The sequence below is a fragment of the Dreissena polymorpha genome, chromosome 11, assembly GCF_020536995.1.
Source record: "Dreissena polymorpha isolate Duluth1 chromosome 11, UMN_Dpol_1.0, whole genome shotgun sequence".
Classification (NCBI taxonomy): Eukaryota; Metazoa; Mollusca; class Bivalvia; order Myida; family Dreissenidae; genus Dreissena; species Dreissena polymorpha.
In genome coordinates this window covers 52,006,771-52,026,664 of record NC_068365.1, presented here as the reverse complement: position 1 = coordinate 52,026,664, position 19,894 = coordinate 52,006,771, and positions in this window count along the sequence as shown.

The following is a 19,894-nucleotide window of genomic DNA, read 5'->3' as shown; positions in this document are numbered from 1 at the left end:
CCCAATTAGTATCCGTCATTAATTGTCGTAGTTTCGGATAATCTCCAATATCGTAACGCCAGATGTGTCGATAGAACGTTTTACATCTTGGTTTGGTAAATTTTAATGTAATGAAAACCGGGCAGTGGTATCGAACAGTTTGATCTAAAAAGGGATCGCCTGTTCCAGAAATAAGTACACTATTTCGGTTACTTACAAAATTATATCAATTATAGACGATGTGTATTCAGTATAATGTGTTGGTTCGTTTATAAGTTGCGTTAAGTCATGTTGTTGACATAAATCATTTATTTTTTGTGCCGACGAGTCAGCGAGAGCATTAATGTTGAAATCACCTGTTATAATAATATAATTTATTTGTGTGTCTCTTGCTAGCCCTATAGAATCTTCAATGGAAATCATATATGATCTATCCGCACTAGGCGGCCTATAGAACACTCCAAAAAGAATGGATTTATGTTTTGAGGGAAAAACTTCAATCCATATACATTCTACGTTATTTACTTCAAGATCATGTCTGCGTTTGAAAGCAATACTTTCATTAACATAGATAGCAACGCCACCATGAGAATCTGATGGGCGATCCTTACGAATTGGTTGGTGGAAGCCATCAAATAGGAGATCAGTAGATGAGATAGAGCTATTGAGCCATGTTTCAGTAAAGCCAATTATATCGAAGTCGCGTAAACCTGCGTAAAGAAGATCTATTTTGTGCATTAGACTTTGTATATTGTAGTGAACAAAACTAATGTGGCTTGCAGATGAAGAATGCCAGATGGAAGTGGAACTGCTTGCATCTGTATCAACAGATTGATCAGACGAGGTAGGTCCTGGGTTTGGATGAATATCACCTGATCGCTTTAAGACTATAGAGATCCAACAACATAGTACGACACACAAGAAACAATTGAGGAGCATTTTGAGAAAACGAATGTCAGTGTATATGTTTTTTCCTATCAGGACACGTTTGCGTGGGTGTTCGATTATCAGAGATATATTTGTACACATGCGTACATAAATATGTAATGAGAAAAGGCTTGTTACATTAAGCCATAATTGGCATGCGTATAATAAGTGTATGAATAACGAGAAAATAGCTGGTGATCTATATGCAACCATGACAGCGTTTACTGGTCTCTGTTTAGTGTACGACATAATAATATCCTCCTATAAATACGAGATGAGCCAAAAACGCTGACATGATACGTTGGTTGCATTTGACAGTAATGCAATAATGCGATTGAGTTGGCAAAAGGATTTGATAACGCCGTTTGCTACAGAACTGCTTCAAATAGGAGCTTAAGATATAAGAGAGATAAGAAGATAGGAAAGGAATGAAGAAAACGATAGAGGATTTTGATAACTTAGGTATCATTTTCATGATATTTGAAGTTATGTTGGGTGTATAAAAAAGCATATGAATAGTCACCAAGGATTTGCAATCAAACTGGGAACCACTGCAATAGTGAAAAATACACGTGAGCAGAACAATACAAAGTGTTAGCAATTAACTATAGTAAGCGACACCATAACGATGATAGTTTACGAAAAAGTACACCTACACATATTATAATGTGAAAGCATTACGCAGAATGCAGGAATATAGTAATACAATGAAGGCATGCAATATGGAATTGTATACACTCAAGATTTCTATAGTTTGATGTAAAAACAGGTGTACGTAACATCATCACTTTTGATAACAAGTTGAATTCTACATAATTTTGTTTTTAAATTTCGTTTAAGTTAACTAAGTCATCGTTTACGTATTATGTGGACAGCAAAGAAATAAGAACAAAACATAATTTAAAGTGTCAGACAAAATAAAGGTTTATAATTATTTTGTTTTTGTATAATATTGAAAGCACACGTAATAACAAGGGATGGTTGTACGCACGCTCGCATACCAGACACATACAATACAACGTTATATAAATTCAGATGCATCATTGCACAAGCCTACTATATAATAGACCTTTGCGATGCAGAGCACGTTAACAAGTACTTTATATGCTACATGCGTTGTATTGAAACTTAAACAAAAATCATTACACCATACAGAGACCCTTTTTGAAAAAGCGAAAAGAAAGAGCCCCAAGGTGTAATTAGCACATTTTCTGACAAAAACACAGGCAATTGATCGTGAAAGATGTTATGTTTCACCGTTAGCAAAGACAATATTTTTCTCAATAAGAAAAGCCTGAAATCACCACGCGTGTTAAAACAGATTGATCAGTTTTGTTACGACATTATACAGTAGAGAAAACTGAAATTATTTATCTATATATAAAAGTAGACTAAATAGAATAGAACATATGCTTAAAGCTTTAGACGTGTAATATTTTACTCAAAATAAGATATTGCATCCACTATTTTTTTTCAAAGCTTTCTAATTACAATATTATACATTGTACAATTTGACAATATCATATAAATCTAATTCATATTTAAACAAGGGACAAAATTGTCACAAAACCAGGTTTTCATTGTGAAAAAAAAATCTGATAAAGGGAGACAACTCAAACTGAACTTTTGAAATGAACAAACAAAATTAACCCCCTTTGTAAGTTTGTTTTAAAATAAATCTTTTTTAAGTCGTGGCGACCTTGACATTGGAGATATTGACGTGATTCTTTCGTGCGACACACCGTCCCATGATGGTGAACAAATGTGCCAAATGATTTTAAAATCTCATAATGAATGACATAGTTATAGCCCAGACAAGCTCATTTATGGCTATTTTTTACCTTTGAACTCAAAGCATGACCTTGACCTTGGAGATATTGACGTAATTTTTTCGCGCGACACACCGTGTAATGATGGTTAACAAATGTGCCAAATGATTTTAAAATCTCACAATGAACGACAAAGTTATGGCCCGGACAAGCTTGTTCCGCCCGCCCGCCAGCCCGCCAGCCAGCCCGCCAGCCCGCCCGCATTAGCCAATCTAATAACCAGTTTTTTCCTTCGGAAAACCTGGTTAAAAAACTTACTTGCAAATTGCAAGATCATACATTGTGCAGTATGGAAATATCATATAAATTCTAATTCATATTTAAAATAACTTACTTGCAAATTACAAAAACATAAATTGTATAATATTACAATATCAGATAAATACAAATTCATATTTAAAACCTAGATGTATTTGTTAAACACTATGTCCCCGTATATGACGTTTGAGCTTGAAGGATGACCTTGACCTTGACCCTTCACCACTCAAAATGTGCAGCTCCATGAGATACACATGCATGTCAAATATAAAATTGCTAGCTTCAATATTGCAGAAGTGACTTTTTATTAGCACTTTTACCTATATATTTGACCTTGAAGGATGACCTTGACCTTTCACCACTCAAGATGTGCAGCTCCATGAGATACACATGCATGCCAAATATCAAGTTGCTACCTTCAATATTTCAAAAGTGCTCATAAAATTAGCGATGTTAGCCACATATATTTGACTTCTGACCTTGAAGGATGACCTTGACCTTGACCTTTCACCATTCAAAATGTGCAGATACACATGCATGTCAAATATCAAGTTGCTATCTTGAATATTGAAGTATTGCAATAGTGTACATTGAATGAGCGATTTTGACCCATAGATTTGACCTTTGACCTTGAAGGATGACCTTGACCTTTCACCACTCAAAATTTGCAGCTCCATGAGGTACATATCCATGTCAAATATGACTTTGATATCTTCAATATTGCAAAAGTTATTGCAAATGTTAAAGTTGGCGCAAACCAACAGACCAACCAACCAACAGACCAACAGACAGTGCAAAATAATATGTCCCCCACTACTATAGTGGGAGACATAACAACAATCACCGAGTGACTTTGGAAGATATAGTAAGTTGCACATATACGCTAATTGATGAGAAAGTATGGTGTTTCAAACTTAACTGTTTATTTCAAAACATAACTTTTAAGTTCTTTTACTACTTATATGTATGATTATTGGATTTTTAACGTTAGTTTTACATACGAAGCAAAATAATGTTTAAATGTTAGGATGCCAGTATAAAAAGTACATATAAAACAATGTATATTAACAGTATCATACACATAAAATAATGACATGTACTTTTTTACTCAAAATTAGATATTGCATCCACTATTTTTTCAATAACTTTCAAATTACAATATTATACATTGTACAATATGACAATATCAGATAAATTCTAATTCATATTTAAAATAATTTACTAGCAAATTGCAAAATCATACATTGTACAATATGACTAATTCATATTTAATAATAACTTACTTTCAAATTACAAGATCATAAATTGTACAATATTACAATATCAGATAAATACAATTTCATATTTAAATAACATTCGCGAAATGACTTTGGAAGATATAATACATTTCACATATACGCTAATTGATGAGAAAGTATGGTGTTACTAGCTTAACTGTTTATTTCAAAACATAACTTTTTAAGTTCTTTTACTACTAATGTGTATGATTATTAGATTGTTTTTAACATTAGTTTTAGATTCAAAGCAAAATAATGTTTTTATGGTAGAATGCCAGTATAAAAGGTACATATAATACAATTTATATTAACAGTATCATACACATAAAATAATGTTTTGTAAGTTCCCTAAGGCTATACTAGGTGGAGTATTTGTTTTACGTTTACGTATTGGGGGGGGGGGGAATGTCAAACCGTAAATAGTATAGTCCTGAAAAGTACAGTAGAAGGTATTTTCAAATTATTTTGAATTAATATAATTTATAGGGTACGAGTACAGCTTTTTTTAGAAATCAATTTCAACAATAGAGTTTGTTTTGGTATTTACGGGGAATTAAATATAAAATACAGGTGAAGGCACTAAGAAAGCACTGTCGTGGTGCAGTGCAAAATAGCGGATCTTCTCGATTAAATCGGGGCTTAGAGAGAACAATGCAAACAGTTTAAACAGTAGCGTTTATACCGTGACTTTTGTGCTTATAGATTAGACTATTATTTTTCAGTTATATACTGCACAAAAAGGAATAGTTCAGTTTCATTTACTTGTAATTGTCCAACTCGATTTCGCACGTAATACGTTTGATCTTCGGCTCAACATTTTCAATCACCCGTATTAGAACTGTTCCGTCAGCAGACCAGGCAGCTTCAATTTTTTTGGTTTTTGCTAGTCCACGCGCAACATATAACAGTTGGGCACGACGCTGAGTCAGGTCCTCATTTATAAAGACCCGGGAGTACTCTGCGTGTGTCTTGAGGTTCCGTCGTAAGGAATACAACTTTTGCCTTGCACACTAGCTGATGAATTTAGCAATGATGGGTCGCGGTCGTCCCCCACCTGGTTTTCCTGTTCTGTGTGAGCGGTCGATTTCGCCTATCGATACATCAGCCCCCAAAGATTTGCACAGATTCATAACTATAGTGTCAGTACTTTCATTGGATTTCTCACTCTCCGGAATGCCGAAGATGCGCAGGCTATTGCGCCTACTGTACTGCTCATTAGCGTCCAACGCGTCATTAAGAATGCGATTCTCGTTTTTCAGTTTCAAGTTTTCATTCTCCAAGCATTCTATACGTTTTGATAGACCATCAACTACCCCGGTGATAATGGTTTCGATCATAGTTTGCATTTGAGTCGAAATAGCGTTATTGATGGCATCTTGGACGGTCTGCTTGATTGCCCTTATGGTGTTGTCGTCAAGTGTAACATTGCCAAAATTTTCAGTTTCGGCCATATTTTCAAATGTGTAATTGAAATCACAACTTGAATTGCTTTTGATTCGATTTTTCTTCTGCTCTCCTTGGTCTTCTGGAGTTGACAGCACGGAAAGAGTTCTCTTTGTTTTAGCAGCAGTATTAGGGGTTGAAGCAGTAAAACTCATTATATGATGGACACTTTCTAATTTGAACAGTATAGAATATGTAAATATTGTGCGTGACAGCTATGTATCTACACGTTTTGCACGAGGTTCATTTCTGACCACATATCATATGTTGCTTCTATATATAGTTAATAGCTATAGAAAGTTCAAAGTTCAAAACAAAGACTGTTTACTCACAATGTTCACAGCTGATTTTCATCATTATATCCACTTTTTTCACTTATTTAAGATCATTAGACCATTCTATATAACACACTGAATCATTTCACACCCAACAGATATTGGTGAATAATCACATCATTTGTGAAATATAGCAAATTTCCGAGAGTCGATACAAACACAACCAATATGTCCGCCACCGGATGTGATGTTTTTCATTATATAGTTTGCGAAATTTAGGACTCCAGTAGTAAACAAAAAATCAATACTGCATATTTTAACTAGTTATACTCTTCCACAACAGGAACAACTAAAATCGACAAAGCAAAAAATAAAAAATAAGGTATTTTCTATTTCAGACAGCGATGCGAACGTTTTAAATAAAGGGTATAGCATTAAACGATTGTATACTTACTGCGCCATAGTATGAGATAATGACAAAAATAATCAAATAGTTATAAATACAAAATTGTCATTTCCTCTACCATGCACATCCAAAGAAAACCACCTGAACAGAACATTATTAAAGTGTGTACTTGCTATTTAATGAAACGGAAAAAAACACAACTTTTATTCTAATTGCAATTTCAAAGTGCACTTTTAGAGTACTGGTTTTATTAAACTTGAGTCCCTTGATCCTGTTTTTCGTTAAAGACAAATACTAGCCATGATAAATCGTGTGAATCGACTATGCTTTTATTGACAAGTACGTGTTTAACAACGCAACACTTATGAAAGAAACACAGCGACGGCATCGGAAAAGTTAATTTACCAATAAATCATTTTGTAAACACAACGTGGTGTGTGTGTTATTATTTTAATATTATTGTACTCTGTCGTTTGATTATTTCATTGTTTTCTATTTTGATTTAACTAGAATTAATTTCATTTAGCCCTTAGAGTAACGTTACTAATGATAACTTAATGATATTCGAATCAGAATTCTGACCTTAAAACATAACATAGCTGCGATGAAATATAAGACACACCTCCGCTTACTGTCATTGCAGAACCAAGAGGACTAAAAGACCAGATTATCACAATAAATAAAACATTTCTGTGATGACCAATATACCGATACTGCGCATATCTAAGAAATATACCGAATTACTGGTCACAAATTATACTGAGCGGAAGAACATAATAGTTTTGAACAGCATTCTGGAAATACGGGGATTTACATAACATGTGTATGATATTTACCAGAAACAGATCGGAACTGCACAAATAAACAGAAAATGACTCAAATACCAATTTTCGCGGAAACCATATTAATTTGCAGAGCTTTGCAAACACGGAAATACCTAACTGTACACAAAACGAATCAACGCGATAAACGGATTTATAAACCACTGTGTTGACACATTTCCTGATGTTGGTTTATTAGAGTTGAATGTGGTCGAAACGGACAATATTGTATACTTAATTTTGTATATAGATGTAAAGCGAACATATATGTATATGATCCTCAAAATGGACTCTAAGGGCGTGACAACATTCTTTAAGGTTTTAGTGGTATCTTTAGTAGTAAATATGAACACGCTACTTAAAATCGTAACACCGTACCAATAAAGGTGAAACTTCATGTCTGTCTAATAGAACACAACATTGTCTGTGTTGCTTTTTAAGTTATCAATTATATGGTCGTATGTATTTTATTCATTTTATTCACACATTTGTGAAAAAAGCACTTCTATCATATAATACCATATTACATATTCAAGCTTTCGTAGACATATAGCATTTGCGGTTATATGTTGCAATTTAGTATATATGAAACAAGTATGCATGGTTTTTTTAAGAAAATTGAATGATGGGAATCCTTCTTAACTGCGTCATCTGACTCTGTTATATTTCATATTCATATATTCATATGCCCATTTTATATGTCCGTAAAGACAACACATTTCATGTTATGTCAGTAAAATAGGTAAGACCAGTCACACCTACAAAACCGTGCTGAAATAAGCGTTTACCTCTCAAAATTTGAACATACAAATATCGTACCTATTGTGGACTTTCGTCCTACTTGATCAACAAATTCGCAAGCACGTGTACAATACGGTGAGAAATTATGTTTAACATGCTCATAACTCTGGGAATAATTATTAAAGTGAACGGACTCGATACACCGATACGTATTTATGCCTTAAAATACCTATGCACTTTTTAAATTGCAGTTTTTTAGTAAGCTATACCTAAAAATTGAAAGTTCGGAAACATTTCGCAAGAGCTATTTGCAAAATAAACATATAAATCCAGAAAAGAAATCTTACAAATAAAAGACATAGTACACTGAATTTAATTATATGACTTCTCTATAGATCGCCTTTTAGGAAAGTAAATGTCAACGTGCACGACTGTACTATTAAAATACTTTTATTTTAATTTTCAACAGAAACAGATAAAACACAACAACAACAAACAAATTAAAACTATGACCTCTAGAATCAAAAGCTAGTGCGCTAACCCTTTATCACATTCGGTTTGTAATTACTCAAAGTTTAAACGCTGTGTCGGTAATACACGTTTCATAAAGTCTCGATGAAAATCGTTAAAAACGTGATATAATGTGACCCATTTCTTTTTTATTTTCATATTAAGAAAAAACGAAAATATGTTGTTGTTTTCTGTTTTCATTATGTTTCTATTTTAGTCAGGAGTGTTTTTTGTATTGTTGTTTGAATATCTCGCACATTTTCTTTTTTTAATTTATCCCTTTGAAAATGGTAATTTTGTCGAATTCTGAACAAGACGATTGAAAGTTAATATAGGTTTTTGTGCAGTTTGGTATCTAAATTTAGCAATATTATGCCACACATACAAATTGATGGTACTGGGGTTCTAAAGAATGAAGATTCATTTAAATTAATTATGTTAAACGTAACAAAAATAAATTATCAGAAATTAAAATATCAAGATTACATTCAGTATGAAACATAGGATAAACAATATATAATTTCATACTATACAGTAACAAAAACAATACAAGATCATTTCAAAATAATACACTTTCAATTAGGTATGAGCAATTACGTTACTTGTTAGTTTGTTAATACTATTTCTTTAATCAGACGAGTGCAATTAGATCTCTTAATTGAAACACATATAATTTACCAAAACTGATTGAAGTGTTGTTCCCTCATGATCGTTTAACAATGCAAGTATAAAACAAAGCAGGTAACCCGAAAAGTTGTTCACAAATTAAGTTAACATAAAAGAAAACAATATTAAAGATACTACACATAAATAAACACGAATCATAAGTCAGTCAAATAAACGTATCCCACCCTTTAATTTGTAAATAAAAATAAAAATAAGAATAAATTCAAATCAATTACAGTCAATTGAATGTGATCTATGAAAAATACATCATCACACGCACAACACAGTAATCACCCAATGTCTATTTACTTATTGTTTAGCGCAAGTTATTGGTGAAATTTCGTACACAAAATAATACATTACGTTTAAGTTTAAAATAATGTAAAATACAACGTCCCGTTTATCCTTACGATAAAGACAAGGGTATAAAACCAACACAAAACAAATAATAGTGTAGACATAATACTGTATAAATGGAAAAAAAATCAAGACATATTGTCATTAGTGGAAAATTTCTTATCATCAGAAAACTGAAAATTAATCATTAGTCCATACAAAACATAACAATACGCCCACGACTTACTTAATATAAACATTTAACAAAACTAGGACTCCTACTTGTTTCGGTCAATTAAAAGCCTTGGGAGCTATAAACTCTTTATAAATATGCAAAATAAAACTCAAGTTGTACCAGCAGAATATCATTCTTAATATTACTTCAACTTGAAAGGTTCGTTATTTGAGGCAAGTTATAAATTACCATATATATGAATACAGGGCAAAACACATGATAAAAACAATCATTAAAGGATACATCTAATGTCAAAACTGTAGCATGGGGCGCTTTTAGCCAGTTTAAGGCCACATGCACCTTATACTTGACGGTGGCCAGTATTAACTTAAAAAATAGTAAAATTATAGTAAAATCAAGGCATCGCCATTTAAATAAAAATACAGAAATTACTTACCAAAACTTACTCAAAGATCTAATCTTATTGAAAGAAACTCAACTGTAAGTTTTGAGGAGTGAAGAGATAAAAATAATCAAAACTATGTCTCGCCGTTCATGAACGAGATTAAGAAATATTGAATCATATTGCAAACTTATTTAATCACCGAAATGCACTGTTAAGATGAAGCTGTAATATTGAATATAAAATCAATATTACATAACTATTTTAGGTAAACAATTATCTATGTACCATAGCGAACATCAATATTTTAAATATATAATGTGCGCACAGAAAATATATTTATTATTGGCATGTTTACGAGCATGTCCTCCTACTGCAGAATTTGCAAATCATTTAGGATTGCTTTGACCGACTTGTTGAACTGGTATTATTGTGTATGATAATTATTTATACATTGTTGTATTTATTTTATTATTATTGTATTGGTAAACCTTTTTCTATGTACAATAGCCAACAACAAATATTTTAAGTAAATAATGCGCACAAATAAACTATATTTATTATTGCAATAGTTTTAGTCTGTCAAACTCGTATTAAAAACTATGCTTATATTTGTTGTCATTATTAACATACTTTTTTTCTTTTCAAACGTTCTTTTCCCAATAATTCCAACCTAAGTTTTAGCATTCTCTGACCCTCATCGTAGCACATAGCAAGCAATTTTCGTTGAATCAATACCGATGCCCCGTATGCTATTGGAGAAGAAACAAGGCTCCCTAATAATGGTACAAAGCTAACCACATGGTTAACTGCATACGTAAGTCCCATGCCTGCACAGAAATTTGCGAAATGTGTTGCAGAGTTAAATACAATTATCTTCAAATCCATTTTTAATTGGTCTAAATTAAGATTGTAAGCACGGGCAAAAATCTTCAAACAAGTATCATCTGTTCCAAATGTTTTTCTGTAAAAATCTACTTCTGTTTTCATAACGACGAGATCTGTCGCAATACCAATCCCGGGTATAGGGATAGCGGCTCCGATTGCTGATTTTATAGCTACTTTAACTATTCTCTTTTCCAAAAATAACATTTTTTCCTTTAGAACTTCAGTAGAAAGTACGGGCATGTATACGAGCATGGCCTCCTTCTGCAGAATTTGCAAGTCATTTAAGATTGCTCCGACCAACTTGTTGAAATCGTATTCTTGTGTGTTATAACTATTTATTAAGAACACATGTGGTTGTTCAATACCACTTTTGTTAAGCTCATTCATGCAGTTATCTTTTACTCTTTTTATCAGTGCATCTTTTGTCACATTACCATTGTGTTTTAATTCGTTTTCTATTTCCATATTTTTTTCGCTCTGACAAAATAAAACTTCTTTTTCCGTTTAATTATTTCATCTGCCAACCACGTGTCATTTTCTTTGAATCGTGTTGTCGAAACAATAATAAAAACGTCGTATGTATCAATGTCTATTGTTTTTAAATACGTTTACTTTGGAAAGTTATTTGTACCTAATCCAGGAACATCCCAGTACACAAGATCAGGGTTTTTCGGATCTTTGTAATCAGTTCTTTCTAATGTTGTCTCATTAATTCCAACACGAGCTGCATTCGGATCTGTGTGTTGAAGGCCACGTAATACATTGATTAAACACGATTTTCCAGTACCGGACTCACCAATGACTCCGATATTTATCTTAATTAGACTCCAACAATTAAATCCTCTTCAATTTTACCCTTTATTTCAGAGGCACGAGCATTGTCGGAGGTGTGTATGCCATTTAGATAGGTGTTCGCTTGCTCCTCGCATACGCCCATCTGAAATCAGTGTAGATTAGGTTGAGTGAAATACATAACGACTATGCGCTCATGTTGCGCGGTCACGTATATATATAATATAGGTTGGTCATAATGCAAAAAACGTATGAACTAATAAGAAAAAAGGTTTACTGTTATAGTATTAATACATTAAGAAAACAGCGTATTGTTACATAACATTATATACTATAATGTGCTTTATTTCACTGACATATATTTCTTCATCAGCCGAGGTCACAGCTCCCCTCCCTGTGAAAACAATGTGCGTGTGTAAATTAAGTCACCAAAATTACATCAACGGACAAACACATTTAAAATAAAATGTTGAGCTGGTATATCTATTTTACTCATTATTAATCAAATCCTAGTAATTCATAAGTTCAATTTATTGTAACATTGACAAGCATCTACAATACACACCATTTTCTAAGATATAAAAATCGTCGTTATATTCCTTTAATATGCATTTTTATATTATGGCGGATTCCCGCAATCTTTATTATATCTAACATCAAAGAAGCATTTCTCATGTAAAAACATTAGTTTAGTTTGAAAGTTATTTTGTTTGTGTAAAAAATTCCAGTGAAAGAACGTCTATTGTAGAGCTTATTACGAGTCTGCAATTAGTATGTGATATCCCACACACCAAGTAAACAACATTTATTTAATGTAACCACTGTACACTAGTAAACGTTTTGCATTTAACACTCCGTCTTCATGGCCATGTATTGTTTTAACAATTAGAGATTACACCATCATATTATTAACCGGTCTGAACGTTTGGGGGAAATGTGTGACAACGAACCACATATTTTCATGGGGAGGAATGTCAACAAATTGCTAACTCTATCCTTGGCTGCGGTCTCCATGGCAATTATTTTTCGGACATCAGCGCTACAGCCTCCCAAGAACTCGACGCTTATTAATGCGTCAATCTGCTTTCCGTTCATGGTGATGCTTGCACGGTTATATTTTTCGGGCTTAGAGTTCACTGCTGGTGTCACCCATGAAACAACTGTTATCAGCAAATCGCTGGTTTAAGATGGATCTGCCACCGATGGAGACGGAGGTTTGGTGGTCTTGAAGGATCTCTCATGCATTTTTTTCTGAAAAAAAATGTTAAAAAGAACGGGGGAGAGCGGACATCCCCGACGGACCCGCACTGATTTCGTGAAGAAGGCATCCATCTGTCTTTTAAGAAGTTTTGCCCTGCTGGTGTTTCCCTATAGTTCTTGAATGACTTGCCCAAGTATTTTGTCAATGTAGAATCATCTCAGAACTTGCCATGGGCCACCAAGCCTAACGCGGTGTTGCAATTTTTGAAGTTGTAGAAGAGCTCACGTTGTTATTGCAGGTGTTTCTCAATGATAACTCTGCAGTTGAAGATTTGTTCCTCTGTGCCTCGTCTAGCCTTGAATACAAGCTGTCCTTCCGTAGCGGTCTTACTGTTCTGTCGTTTGATGATGATGTTTAAAATGTAGTGATAGATGTGGCAGCAGTATCCGGTCTACCCGTTCAAGCCTGCGGCACTCTCGGTCAGGAGGTTTCCGTAAGCGTTTGCTTTCTGGCCTTGGGCTAAATTGTCTTCGTGCAGGTATTGAGGGTGTTGTAGGCATTCTTAATGTTTCCTGTAGTAATCTCTTTGTGAGTGTTTATGCATTGCTCCATAATTCAATCTCCGTTGTCCTATTTCATCTTCTTACGCAAATACCTGTTCGCTGTCTCGTATTCATTCCTACATTCAAGGCTGGTGCACTTCTCATGCCTTAGCTCTCTTCTATTGTCACAAAGGTCCGCAATTGCGGTTGTCACATATGGATTGTTCTTCTTCCTCTCTCTCCAAAAACATATTCGGCCGATGACAGTAGGACTTTATTGAGGGTGTTGATGATGGTGCTTATGTATTTGTATTTTCAGGCTGCATACTTAGCCGCCTTCTGTTGCCTTTATGACCATGCTATCTCTTTATCTTTCAGTGTATCACAATCTTATTCGAAGATTTTTTATGATGCGCTTGTTTTTAAACTTAATGGTGGTGAGCCCAACGCCATTGTCACTACCGATGTCTGCGTAAGGAAACGTTGTGTTCGTCTTGTTTATGCTGGACTTTAACCGATGCAGCGCCATAAGATATCGATCTGATTATTTTCTTTTCCATTTAGATCATGTCGGTTTGCTCTTTTTGACGATGTGTGTGTACAGCGTTTTTGTGGCTTTTAGCAAACTTAAGAAGACTCAACTCTTTGTCGCTGGTGTCCCATATGAAAAATCTACCTACCTGAACAGTCTTGGTAGGCGTATGGTCAAACCTTGGCGTTACAGTCATCTTGTATGATGAAATTGTCTTTCCTCGGGACCTTTGTTATGCTAGGCTCTAAAACTTCATAAAACCTATCGATCTCCACGTCTTCGCAGTCAGATGTTGCTGCATAGACATGGATGTTGGTGATGTTGAGAGGTCTCGCTTAGCGACAGATGTAGATGAGCATACTGACGAGGTAGCAACTTATTAATCGCTTGACTGCCTCCTTCCTCACGCTTAAAGAAAACCCGTGGCTTAATACACATTGCCAAGTCAACATACATAAAAGAGTAAGAGGCAGCTTGTCAGATAATGGTCTGTAAAAATTCAGTATAACCTGCAGAACTCTCAATTGATGAACATACACGTTTACTTTATAAGTACAGAGAATGTATAAGAATCTAAGTATAAGAAAGGTCTTAAACAAGGTTTCTTAAAAAATAATAAAAACACAATACCGCTACCAGCCTCTGAAGGCTGAAAATATAACAACATCGAAGATATGTACGGGGATACACGCTACTGCATCCACGCAGCACACATCAAACTGTTGTACAATGCAATATAAAGAAGTGAAACTCCAGCTGCTGGAGCAGTATTGAATTTTCATTAAAAACAATTAGTTGGTCCTTTATTTAAGGCAAGTGACCGATTGCCCAAACAGTACAAAACAGCACAATACAGCACAATACAAACCAACATAAACACAAAATATGAATAAAGCTGGGGTCACCGCCTTGGAACGGTCAATGCAAAGCATTGGGGGTTTAAACCTGGTTATAGAGCGCTCAACCTCACACTTGGCCCAGCAATATTCATAATACATTTAAGTGTAAATAAAATTTAACGTCATAGCATTGTAACTCAAATTAAACAGTAATAAAAGGGAATTAAAACGCATTCAATTTAATTACTATTTAATTACTCAATTGCATTGAAGATACAAGAGTAACAGAATTACAACTTTTTGACGAACGATCAAATAAAACTATTAACAATTGTCAACTACATTCCTTCTTTATAGAAAAGATTTGAGAATGTAGAATCATAGAGTTAATATCTCAGATAATCATCGCTCAAATACAGGGAGAAGCAGCAATAATGGGTGTAAAAATTCCATTACATAGCTTGGTTGTTTATGTGACTGCTAAACAAATTAAAAATAATTAAATCAAACAAGAAACGCCTATCAGAGAGAAAATATAAATAAAATGGAACGTTATAAACCCAATGACCTATGCATGTAGATTACAACTGGGAAAGTCGGTCGTATGACGTCACAAAAATCCATAATGACATAATGACGTGAACAAATTCCAAGGGCAGTCCTAAATAAAATTATTAATGGGGCTGTGCTACTAATAAAACAAGTTTACGTGATTTAATATTAAGAAGCAAATGAATACAAATGGTAATTCCATTAAAGCGACATTATTGGAATCAAACAGTATATAAGTGTTTTGACAACGGAAGACAGAAATGATTTGATGTACGATTTGAGTCCAAATGTAGTTTACATGCAGATTTGTTCATACGACACAATGACACAATTTTATTCAACAGTGAAAAATGCCTATAATGTAGTATTCATGCAGATTTGTTCATACGACAAATGACACAATTTTATTCAACAGTGAAAAATGCCTATAATATCACTAATGATTCCAAATTTTAAGGGAAGAAAGATATAATGAATCGAAAACCATCAAACACGTGTTTTTAAGTACATAAGCATCGTATCCTTTTGATAAAAACAAGTTAATTAAATTGAAAATATTAATATGAACATTTGGTTTAACATACTTTAATTTGCGGACACGCTTCAAAACATCTCCGTAAAATGATGGATGGGAGATTCCATTATTTAAATGCCATTTTAAAGAAACATTATATTTTGAAATTAAATCACCATACTTAGAGTAAAATCTAGCAAATTTATTTCTTAGGTTATGATACAAAAAGCCTTGTTTTAGCAATTTTTTAGTTAATATTAGATTACGATCATTAAAATCTTTAATACACGAACATGCTCTGGCATAACGTACCAACTGCGAAACGTAAATACCATAGGAAGGTCCTTTAGGGATGTTGCCATCTAGAAACGGAAAATTCACAATTTCAAAGTTAAAATCGTCCCGTTTGTCGTATAAACTAGTTTTGATCAAATTATTATTAATAGTTAAATGTAAATCTAAATACGCAGCGTCTGTATTGGATATACACGATCTATTTAAGACTAGTTCTTTTGGGTAGATTTTGTGAATATATTGTTCAAATAATGGATTATCTAAATTAAGTATGTCATCAATGTACCTACTAGTAAGGTTAAAACAATTAATCAAATCTACTTGCTTAGTTTTAGATAATTCTAACATAAATTCGCTTTCATAACAATATAAAAAAAGGTCAGCTATAAGTGGCGCACAATTAGTACCCATAGGAACGCCAATAATTTGTTTAAATATTTTACCATTAAATTCAACAAACAAGTTATCCAAAAGAAAAGTAAGTGCTGCACAAAAGTTCACTACACAGAACTGTAAGTCGCTCTCTTACTTAATATTTGTCCAGCCACAGTCCAACATCGTCGGGATCCACGCTCACTTAAATACGTTGTGCTTTTTAATTACTTTGAATTAATTGGAAATAAGGCTATAAGCGTTTTGTTTACACGCGCAAAGTCAATTGATTGAGACTTTGGTCTGCTTTTTTGATGTTATGTTAGCAAACTTACAATAACTTTGTTAGTCCGTCAAAACAGTGCTTAGCAATATCAATTGAATCAACCTTATGTTGCAATCATTACCAGTTAACGGCGTATTTGCTATATCATTATATAAGAATATAAATATAAGTAAACAATGACACCACCACCGTTCAAGGCAACCCTTATTAAAAAAGCGAATTATTAAATTAATTTTAATACAAAACAGCAATAGTAAAATTATAAAAAATTATAAATATAGTATTTATTCAATAATTGTAGAGTTGAGCACTACGGTGCGTTTACAAAGGTAATGGGCAGAATTTGAGACCGTAATACGTGTTAACACCACTGATACATTTATATAATGATGATTCAATATATATTTAATTTACATCTCACTCAAAATGTATTTCAATATAATGAGCATATTATATGTTCAAGGTGTGGAAGTGAATTCGGACACAAAAGAAAAGTGTTTCTTGTCACCATTGTTCTACTACCATCCGATAACATGGTACATCGAATCATCTAGCTTTGTATTTGCTTATTTTATGATCATATACATGTATACATTGTACGTCTTATATTGAATTAAAAAAATCGAAATCGTATGCATAATATCATAATTTGAGTTAAGCAAAGCAAAATGTATTAACATTTATGATTTTCGTTACATAACCAAGGAATTTATGTACGCAGAAAATGAAACTGAAGTGCTTGACGTGTCTGTTTGGTTTTTGCGATGTGCTCATGATCTTTGCTAATATCAATACAATTGACGAGAGTCTTATTACAGCATACAATTCTCGTTGAATTATGAATCTATCGAAACTATTTTTATGAACAGGTTTATGGACGAAAATTGTTATATTTGAATATTTTTACATTTCGTGACAGATATGATAAATGTACACTAAACAGAGACCAACTAAATTGATCACTCGTTTTTTTTTTTATTAGATGGATATTTCATGTTCTTTTTTACAATTAAAACCTCTGTAGCATAAAGCGCTTGCCAATATTTGAAATGTACAAATGATGTTTGAATACCAGATTAAAACAATACATAATATAATTATATGTATAAAAATATACTAACCTGCTTTTGTTTTAGGTAGGTCATGTTTACACATCGGTCAACATGTCCAGTCCCTCTCTACTGGTTTGGAGCACTTTTCACACCGCATTTCCTGCGATACAGGGAGATCGCATATCAGTTATAAACTAAACTCAGTTTAACTCAGTCGTTAAATAGTCAGATTGTATGGTGGCTTGTACAAGTCATATAGTTTGTGTTTTGATAAAAAGAAAACTAAGAGTTGGCTAAATAAAGATCTAGTATATGTAGTGAGGTTGAGAAACCATAAATGTGAAAATATGAACGCCATCGTTAAAGCCAACGTTGAACAACTACGCTTTGACCACGGGGTATAAGGAAAGCAAAGTTTCGTACTCATTTATACATTAATCAGATAGATCCGTATGTCCGTGCCAAATTATTTACGGACATTTGTTCAACCAATTAATGTGTTTAACGCTGCACACGATGTTCGTTTGGTGATACGTACCGTAAGTAGTAGAATTTTGTCGTTTTAACCATCATCCAATAAAATGGAAATTAGTTTCGAAACCTAATTCTAAGAGTAATTATAAGAGAAGTGGGATTTAAATATCATAACTTGGCTCATGAATATGTATGGGCTTTTTACAGCTCGTTGTCTCATTGTCTATAATTCAGTTGCAATGGAAAACATTCCGCAGGTTTCGGCGATGGTTGAAAGTTTGTTTAGCAATGTTGTTAAAAGTTTTACACGGATTGTTTGACAAACCTGTGGAAATGAATACCTCTCAATTGTGGCCGTAATCCTAATTGCACATTTTGCATTAATAAGTATCATGCGTATGGAAAATAAAAAAAACGTTCGGGAGCAAAAGTTATTTTGATACGGCATGGTTTCATTTCTATTCGGACCGAACTTTTCTTTGATCAAACCTAAATACAAGAACTAATCTGATCCCAATCGTTAAGGGCAGTATCGTAAGATTATTCGGACTCCCTCGTGTTCATATAAGATAAGAATACTAAGTTTAACAAATGTACACAATCTTAACATCATTATTAACTAACGGCCGTTAATTTACGTTAGACTTTCATAAATATAAGCATTGGCATATGGCTGCTGTGTGAATTTTTAACGTTTAATGCTCGATACAAGGCCGTGTATCGGTAAGTTAGGTTAAATTAAGGTCTAAAAACGCAATAGTAAATAGGATATGTCCCTGCAAATATAACTATCTTTATAAACAACTTATCAAATGTATTACATTCAAGCCTGATTGCTCTCTAATTTTTATAACTGCGACCTGTGTGTTCGACGTAGTTATCAACGACTACATGTATGTGTAGTTACGTCATTATTTAAGGGGTCAAAATGCCCGATAAGTAACATCGGATTCGTGCTCAGCGATGAATCTTAACAAAAATCTAGACCGCTTTTTTTAAAACGAAACATACATATCTTAAAAGCTAAATGTTAAATGTCGAGGTCACAGTTTTACTAATTATTCAACATTTTCCCTGATGCAAACATCAAGTATCATATTATGTATAACTCTGTCAGCATTATTTTTAGAGTTATGCCCTTTTTATACTTAGAAAATTGCAAATTTGGTTAAGTTGTGTGTTTAAGCATACTTTATTCATTAAGTATCAATACTATTGCTTTCATACTTGCAACACTTACTAACTATCATAAGGGGACTGTGCAGGCAAAGTTATGTAACTCTGACTGGCATTTTGACAGAATTATGGTCCCTTTTATGTTTAGAAAATTAAAAATTTGGTTAAGTTGTGTGTTTTGGTCCATTTTACTCCTAAAGTATCATAGCTATTGCTTTCAGACTTGGAACACTCTCTAACTAACTTAAGTGGACTGTACAAAACAAGTTGCATAACTCTGGTTGACATTTTGACGGAATTATGGCACTTTTTTTACTGAGTAACTTTGAATATT